Raw genomic sequence first — 8,809 nt, forward strand, 5'->3', positions numbered from 1 at the left:
ACACTACATTGTCCGGTGACTTTGCCAAAAATATGACACCAAGAGGCATGATAAATGAATGTATAAATAGTAATTGTTCTGAAAGGAGTAGTCATAAATCAAAATGTGAGTTGCAGGACATTTCTTTCGCGGTGATACTTCAAATGTGATCTACCTTGAATTAAAAGAAAATCAGATTTTCTCTTCTAATTGCACTGAAATGAGATAGATACTGGAAACCCAATTTCCCTGAAGCAAAATCCTATGCAAAATATGAAGCTCCGCAATAAACATTAGACCAAATTTTGCAAAGAGAAGTTTGTTGCAGTGTGCAAACCAGCAATTTGTTGGAGCAAGAGGCTGTTAATCATACAGCACTTAGGGTTAGCAAAGTTCTGGCCTTGAATCAGTGACGCACTACAACAAATTGAATCACTCCAGTAGGAACAGATAAGGTGATCTGTGCAGTTCTGCAACAAATCTCTAAAGACCTTTTCCCTTGCAGAGCAGCTTGTGTTATAATGAAATACAACCCTGTTATTTGTTGTGACCGTTTACCAGCAGAATTTGACCTGTCTCATGATGTCTGTGTAGATGTTCTTCCTGCGGTTCGTCTACCCTGCTTTTGGGTGGAGAAATTACCTCCAGCCTACTTCTCCCCTTTTAATCCCTGAACAGCTTCTCTGTTAATATGCACAACCTGGGCACCCATAGTAAAAACAGCTAAAAAGCTGAAGCCTGAAGTTTGTAGAGCAGGTGAGCACTGGGTCTTATCAAAACAGAGATCTTCCTAACATTTGAGATCCTGTGGACTTGTCCCTGCAGATGTAATCCAACTCTGTTCCAGTTATTAGATCAGATAAAGGATTCATAGGGCACTTTAAAGCCTGGGTATACCTGTATTCCCAGAAATCCTCTGGCCATTTCCCTCTTCTCTTCCAGAGACTCTGTGTGACTAGTTTCTGCTGTGCCTATAAGCAGTGGTGTGTAGGTTGGCATCACTAGCTATAATTTGCTATAATTACATTTGAAAGTAGTCCCTTGATAAGATTTGGAAACAGGGACCGGCTCAATTATGCAGCTATGTGATCTAATTTTATTTGCTTTGGTTTCACAGTCTCCCTCTTACCCCACTTGTTGTTTGTCACTCTCCCTTTTGCTCTGGTTTACATCAAAAGAGCTCATCTATGCTTCCTATTTGTATAGCTTATGATACAGGGACAGCCTGGGGAAGAAGCATGGGGCCTTGAAACACAGATGTTTGCTTGGAGGATGCCAGGCTTGGCAGTCCTGGGGATCAAGGGTGAAGAGAATGTAACAAGAATGTGTCATTGCGTTGCAAGAAAAAAATACAAAGGCTTTTGAGCAGGAAGGTTTGCTGTCAGCTGCTAGCCCACCTGGGTCTGTTTAGGAAGTGATGAATTTTTTGGTATTCCTGTAAGTTTGAAGTGGTCAAATGATGATTGGTTGGTTGGTTTCTTTTCAAGTTTTATTCTGGAATAACAGCAGTTGTGCAGCAATTGCTGCTTTTTCGCTGGGTACTTGAACACCAGCTCAGTGAGGTAGGAGGAAGAGATGCTTGGATAGCCTTCATATTCATACACTATTGATGCACTTCTTTGGTTTAATAACTCATATTCCTCCAACACAGCCATTTCCTCAGCAGCAGCTAAGAAGCTAATCTGGTGGCCAGACTGACCAATGCAGGATAGATTTCTGAGGCTCAGTAGCAGAAGTCAAAACTGGTAAATTTAGGAGTGAGACTAATGCATTTCTTCAGTATGGCCTGCAGGTCAGCCATTACCTGCTAATAAATAGGAAATAAATAAATAATAACAGTGCCAGCTTCCTTCTGTTTTTTATCTCATGTAATATTCTGTTTGTGTCACAGAAGAAATTACCTGGTCTGGAGGACAAACAACCCACAGCCAGATTTCCCAGCCAAAGCCTGCCTCAGGCTGTCCCCAGCACTTGCAGATCTGCAGGTAAATCACTGTTTCCACCAAGAGAACTTTCTGGCCATCTTATCATGTCTCGTGTCATCAGTATCTGTCTGGCTGACTGGGTCCACAGGCAGTGATCATTCTCCAGCTGAGAGCTTGGCTTTCCAGTAGCAGCTTGGTCATCTCCTGAGAGCAAGTAGCCAGACATGACTGCCTTCTTTCTCACTGCTTTCTCCTGTATTTCATTGAGTTCATCCACCGTGCTAAAACTTGAGGTGACTTTTAGATGATGCAATTAATTTCATGCTGCATATCCAGTAAGTAAAGTATTTTCTCCCTGTTTTTCACCTAGCTGCTGGGATCACATTGATAGGTTTTTATTACTAGAATATTCACTAATATGTAAATATTTCTTCAAGCCAAATCTGTTAATTACTTTTTCTGATATCTGCCTGGCTTTCCAAATAAATATATGAAAAGCAGAGAAGACAGACACGTGACACGATCTGCTGTGTAAATCACTCCGTATATCCTAAACCATTTTCTAGCACAATGCTAACTAATTTATATCAGAACACCCAGTAATTATTAATGTTATTGATATAAAATTAATTCAGCAATGGCTCTCAAGTTAATATCTGACTCATGACTGAATCAGCCTCTTTATTTTTTGCAAAATATTTGGAAATATGACATCATGGGATCTTGCTAAAGGTGCACGTAGTTATTCAAATGCCTTTCACCTCCACCAGTGGAGGGTGGCACTGTGGAAGTATCCATCTGAAGCTCACGTGTGCAAACCCACTTCTCTTCTGTGCCCACCAAAACATACGTTTACCTGAAGTCTAACAATTATCTTATTTCATTTTAAAAATGCCAAAATACCACGTTCTCTCTGTTTTCTCTAGTGGCTTTATGTTTCCTCCTCGTTACGTCAGTGGGTGGCCAGGTATTGCCTCACCTCACTCTGTTTTGCGTGGAGCATTCAGTTAACCAGGCTGGAGCCAATAACTTTGGTAGCACTTCCCCCTCCAGAAATCCAACTCTTACTGCACATCCATTTTTAAAAACGTGCTATTGATCCTTCAGGGGACTTCAGGAATCCACTCTCTTGCGTCTGCAGCCAAGGAAAGGAGCTGGCCTGTCACCAGGATAAAGCTGCTTATCGTGGCCATCAGGTTGCATGACTGCAGAGGTGCAGGCTCTTGCTGCATCCTACTGAGCCAAAGCAGAAAATGGGGAATTTAATGGGAGACTGGCTAGCATAAGACTTCAGTTCAAGTACAGGGATTATTTTGGTGACGATTAAAAGAACAAACAAACAAACATGAATATTGGGTGGGCTTTCACATCTCCAACTTGGAGTCATTTGAAGTTTGCCAGCCCTCATGTCTTTCATTAGTCAAGGGTATTTGCTTGGTTTACCATCCATTGCTCTTCTTTTGTTGCCTTGAAGGAAACAATGTATTACAGAGGGGATGTTCTACTCTCAGAAAGTATACAGCAGCTCATTTAACTCTGCTTCTCCTGACATTGTAGCCTGAAATTCATCTTTAATCCAACCATTTCTTCCTGCGCAGAGTTAACCCTTTGGTAAGGGAATTACCTCTTACCTGAGACAGTGTTGGTCACAGTGAAATACACACAGATGTGTCTGAAGGATGTGGTGAATTCTCCCAGAAGGAGTTCAGATTAACTTGCTGACCGCAATTACCTGAAAATGGTTGGAGCCTTTTGTTCACTTAATCTTGTTTAACTCCTTCCTAATTGCTATCAAGGTTTTGACTTTCCATTTCAGATGTCTCTGAGAAATGTTCAGGTAAAGTTAAAACAGCTTACAGAGGCTAAAGAGGTAGTGAGGCTGGAACACTGCTTGGTCTTCAAGGTGCATGCTGGTCCCTCTCCAAATGGAAGCATTACCCACCACTTTGGGTGAGTTGCAACTGCATGTGTAGCAGGCAGAAAAGACCCTCACTGGAGAAGGGAGAGGACTGCCAACAGCACATTTTTGCCAATGCCCACTGGCTATGGAGCCTGTCCCTAGTCCCAGTGGGGTGAAACAGCTCAAATATCTTTGACCCTTCCAGGCACGATGTAAAAAACCATCTGTACATAACAGCTTTGGAGGAGGCCTGATGGCATGGGATTTGGAGCTGGGTGGAATGGGGCATATTCTGCCACTTGATTTATTGGCTGGTCAGATTGATTTGCTTTTTCTGTGCAGGAGGATCATTATGTTGCCAGGTGTTTATTCCAATTGGACTGTGAATCTAGCTAATTGCCAGGGCACCTAGAACTTGTGAGTAACCTTCTATGAGAGCAAATGTACAAAAACAAATGAGGATCATGGCAGAATGGCCTTCTTTTGCTATCAGTCGGATGTCATAAAGTAGAACAAAAAGTAAAACAACTAGCCAGTGGTTGCAAGCCCTGTGCAACCCAGTGGGCAGGGCCTGGGGCTCCAGGATCCCAGGTTTTGTCATCAGCTCTTCTAGCAGATGGTCTGTATGGCCTTGTTCAGTCTCTCCTCCTGCTTTTCCCAGGATGAACCATGTGGGCTGGGACAAGAAGGCTGTGTATAGCTTGGGGTGCTTGCCCTATATATCACAGATGTGGGGACCTATCTGCTCTGCTGATGCGTGTTGTGGCTTGACTAATACAGCTGCTTTTTCTTAAGTAACACTTGTTATTCCTGCACGTGGTGTGCCTTTTTTCTTCCCACATTGCTGGTGCAGCCAGTAGATGTCTGAGAGTCGCTGAGCACTTGGGCACAGCACAGGGGTATATCCTGCTCAGTCCCTTAGGACTTGATAACTTCCCTTCAGCCTTTCAGTGATGATGCAATAAATTACTCAGCAATAGAATTTAATTGCACAGCTGAATACATCATTTACAAGGCTTTTAGTGTCCCCTACTAAATTCTCTGCTTTTTCATCTAATCTCTGTAGGCTGCTGTGACGTTTTCAGAGACCTGTACTGTTTTCGTTCCTGGTAAATGTATCGATAAATCACAGCAGGAGAAAAAGTCCTGACATCTATCCAGAAGTTTTCACTGCAGCTCCCAGCCAGCACCAAGTTCCATGGGTCACCCGAGAAGCACTTTGCCATTGCTCTGTAATTACCATGGAACCTCTAATCCAGGCCACAAATTCCTCCCTGCCCATACTCCTTTTTATTTCAGAATGCGTATCTAATAGCAACCAAGGACTTTTCCTATTTTCTCACTTGGAATCTGTTTTGGGAGCTTGGAATTGCTATCTAACTCAATCAGTAACATCTGTGACTGCAGGGCAGCCTGAGTGGGAACGGTTAGGGGGTTAGACAGATTTCCTGCATTTTAAGGCTCTTTTCCTCTGAAGAGACTGCTCTGGGACAATCCAATTGCCTTTAATGCTGCTGCTTCCCTTCTTCATTTTAACCCCATCTTTTCTCCCCCTTTTTTCCTCCCCTCCACCTCGCTCAAGTTCTTTGGGTTTCAGAAGTAAAAAATATTTTAAGGACACATGCCAGCATTTTGAAAAGTTTCAGTTTCAAGCACATGAAAAGGAAAGTCTGAAGGGATTCCTAGCACTGTACTGCAGCTTGCAGGTATGGCTTTGATTTTCCTTTTGGCAGGCTTTCACCATCCACTCTTTCATTGCCCTTCCAGGAAACACTGCTGGGTGCCTAAAGACCAGCGCGCTTCTTACACTTGGCAAGAGAAGATAACAGCAATGCTACAGCTTGGGCTTTGAAAGATTAAAAGCAACGTTTATTCCTTACAGTATTTTCAAACTTCTTCAAGTTAATTTAAAATCCATTTTAGAGAATGTTTAACTAGTAATACTGATTGATTTTTTTTAATTCTGAATATACTGTACTTGTTATTTAAACCAAGTAAGAGCTAGATGAAAGTAAGCGCAGTTCTTTAAAGTACATTAAATACTTTGAGCAGTCCTTTCCCTGTGCTGGAAGAAACACCCTGTGCTTCTGGGACTGGTCTCTTTATGATATCTCTGTGAAAGCCCTGGAAAGAAAAGCCCGTGTTTTGAGAGCAATTTTCAGTTTTTCAGAAAATTTGTACCTCTCCCCCCTTTCGGTGTTTGACCGACCTCACTGCTAGCAAAGTAGAGCACAGGACTGTCCCTTCCCCGCTTTGTGGGCCTGCTGATAAATTATTCATACTGCTAATGAGGATTGAGAATTTTCAGGCATTTTTAACTGCTTGCATCACTTCGTCAACATTTCTCTCACACCTGCATGCTTCAGGCAGTCAGGTGTTTAAAATTACCAACACAGAGCTCTGCCCTTCTCCCCCTGAAAGTGCTTTGCTCAACAGTGGAGTCCTGTGGCTATTTTGTCTGTTTGTCTGCGTGAGGTTTTTTCTGTGCTAATTAGCATGAGGGGAAAGGGGACTCTGAGAGGACTGTGTTAATTAGCAAAAGGGATCGCATATCTCAGCTTATATTAATTTTGAAATGACAAGACACAGGTGCACATTTAGTGGCAGTGAATGCATGTTAGCATTTAAGGGCCTTTTTTCTTTCTTCTTTTTTTTTTTTTTCCCCTCCAATGGATGGATCTTCCTTTAGAGGCAGTTATCAGAAGGAACAATCTCAAAGTAAGGAAGCCCCTGCTGAAGCTAAGAGCTACACGATATGAAAGGACTGATTATGTTTATATTATGTGGTCTCCTGTGAAAAAAATCAAGCCTTCCAGCTAGTAGAGAAAGGTCACTGGATCTGAGGAAACAACTGACTCAGTGTCTTAACTCTGAAGGAAATTAGTCCTTTGTAGATGAGAGGGATTTTCTGATCTAGTTTAGTGAAAGGCATACGACTATGAAAATAGGTTTTTATGTAGGGTTGGAGAATAAAGAGGAGAATCAGAAGGACTGGGAATGGGAAGGTGAAGATAGGAATGGGAAGGAGAGATAGGCAGGATGAAGCAGGAATGCTTACACAGCAGCGTGGGTTTCCACAGCAAAGATTGAAAGCAGGTGAATTTGGCTATAAACAGGAAAAAAATGAATTTAAATTTAGCTTGTTCCCTTACTTGGCATTATAAGGTTACCACGGTCATGGTTTCTGTGGCCATGTACAGGTACACAGGAATGCATGTGTGCTAATAGCCAAGCTGTTTTGGTGAAGACCACGATAGTGCTATGAGATTGCAAAAGGTGTAGGAATCTAAATCCTCATGTAAACTGCAATGACATCATGAAGTACGAGCACTGCAAATCTTTGCAGATACCGGTCACTCGAAACAGATATACTTGTGAACTTTGGTGTATGTTCCAATCATTCAGTCATTTTTGCTTTGAAATAAAGCCAGCTGACTAACTGGAGATAACTTCATGCCTTGGCAGGAAGTATAGAGCATGCTTAGTGCTATACTTACAATGAAAGTGACCATTTTGATAAAGCAGATCACTGTAGAAGAGGATCAGAAATGCACATGCAATAGAAGATTGTTTTTAATGGCTTTTGAGGAAATATTAAGATTTATTCGTGTAGAGACCTGCTCAGCATGTTGCACAAATTCCTGTTAGCACACTAATAAGTCAATGTGTTACCAAATGTTTAGTCATTATAATTAGAGCCACGTATTGTCCTTTTTACAAATAGGTCTGGCTTAATTGCACCATTTTTCAGCAGGATTTATGTGGTCCTGTTTAATCTAAAATTAGTACATGCACAAATGAAGTACAAACTATTTTCCATCACTGAACTGTGAAATATTCTCCAGAATAGAGATGTACCAACGTGTTCTGAAAACGATGCAATAAGCAGTCACACAACTTTGTGATTTGTCTGCTTCTATAACATTTGCTAGAAGTAAAAAAATAAATAAACAAATAAATAAATACACTAAAACATACATTAACTGCCAACTGAACAAAAACGTAAGTTAAAGAATCTAAATTGAACAGTCCTTTTTGATCACCACCAGTAAAACAGAGGATGGGGGAAATCATAAATCTATCATGATATTACTAGCTTTCAGCATTTATTAAGTACAGTAAGAGATGGTGCATTTAATGTATCACATCCATCTATCACATGTAAAAGTATCACATTCTAAGATGGTCTGCAGGCCAAGGTGTGTAGGCCTAAATTTTAAGTTACTGTGACTAATATTCCTTATTACCCCCATAGCTTTGAGGACCTAAAGATGTACGTTGGACGTGGTAGACATATAAGCAGGAGCTGCTTGATCTTGGGACACGTTAGCATTTGCAAAACATATGTAGTGATGTGATGTTTGGAATATGTGTGATTTCCAAGAGTACTGTAACTTAGACATTAAAATCTAAATGCATGGCTGAATCCCAGTTGGATCTAAAGGCCTAAAGCTGGTTGAAATCGTGGTTCAGCTTGCATCTAACAAGAAAAAGTATTTGTCTTCAGTAGAGCTTTGGTCTTTATGTGTTGAATAGAGACTGACTGCAGTGAGGAAGTCTGCTGGGTCTTAGGGCAAATCAGAAAGCCAACCAAAGTTCCCATGTTACCTAGTACTATTATGGTAGTGCTGAGAACTGTTCTGCCTCTACACATGGGAGATTCTTCATGTTGTCTTCCTGTCCGTATTTGTAGCTGCAGTGTAGATAAATGCATTTTTGTGCAGTATGAGTTTGATCTAGAAAGTAGGAGAATGTCTCTATTATTAAAAATACATGAGGATTGAATATAGCCCTTGGTTTGAATCTACTCTCTTGGTTTTTATGGCTTGAAATTATTTCTTTGTATGCCTCAATGGGCCAAAATTTTGAGGACTGACTTGAAGTAAGGCACCCAGTGAGCTGTGGGGTATGATCTTACCCACGAGACACGTGCATTGTAGTGTGTATGAATGGGTTAATATGCTGACAAGCAGTAGCTTGCAGGTCACTGCCATTTCTCTCTGCT

The sequence above is a fragment of the Tetrao urogallus genome (genome assembly GCF_951394365.1).
Source record: "Tetrao urogallus genome assembly, chromosome: 5".
Classification (NCBI taxonomy): Eukaryota; Metazoa; Chordata; class Aves; order Galliformes; family Phasianidae; genus Tetrao; species Tetrao urogallus.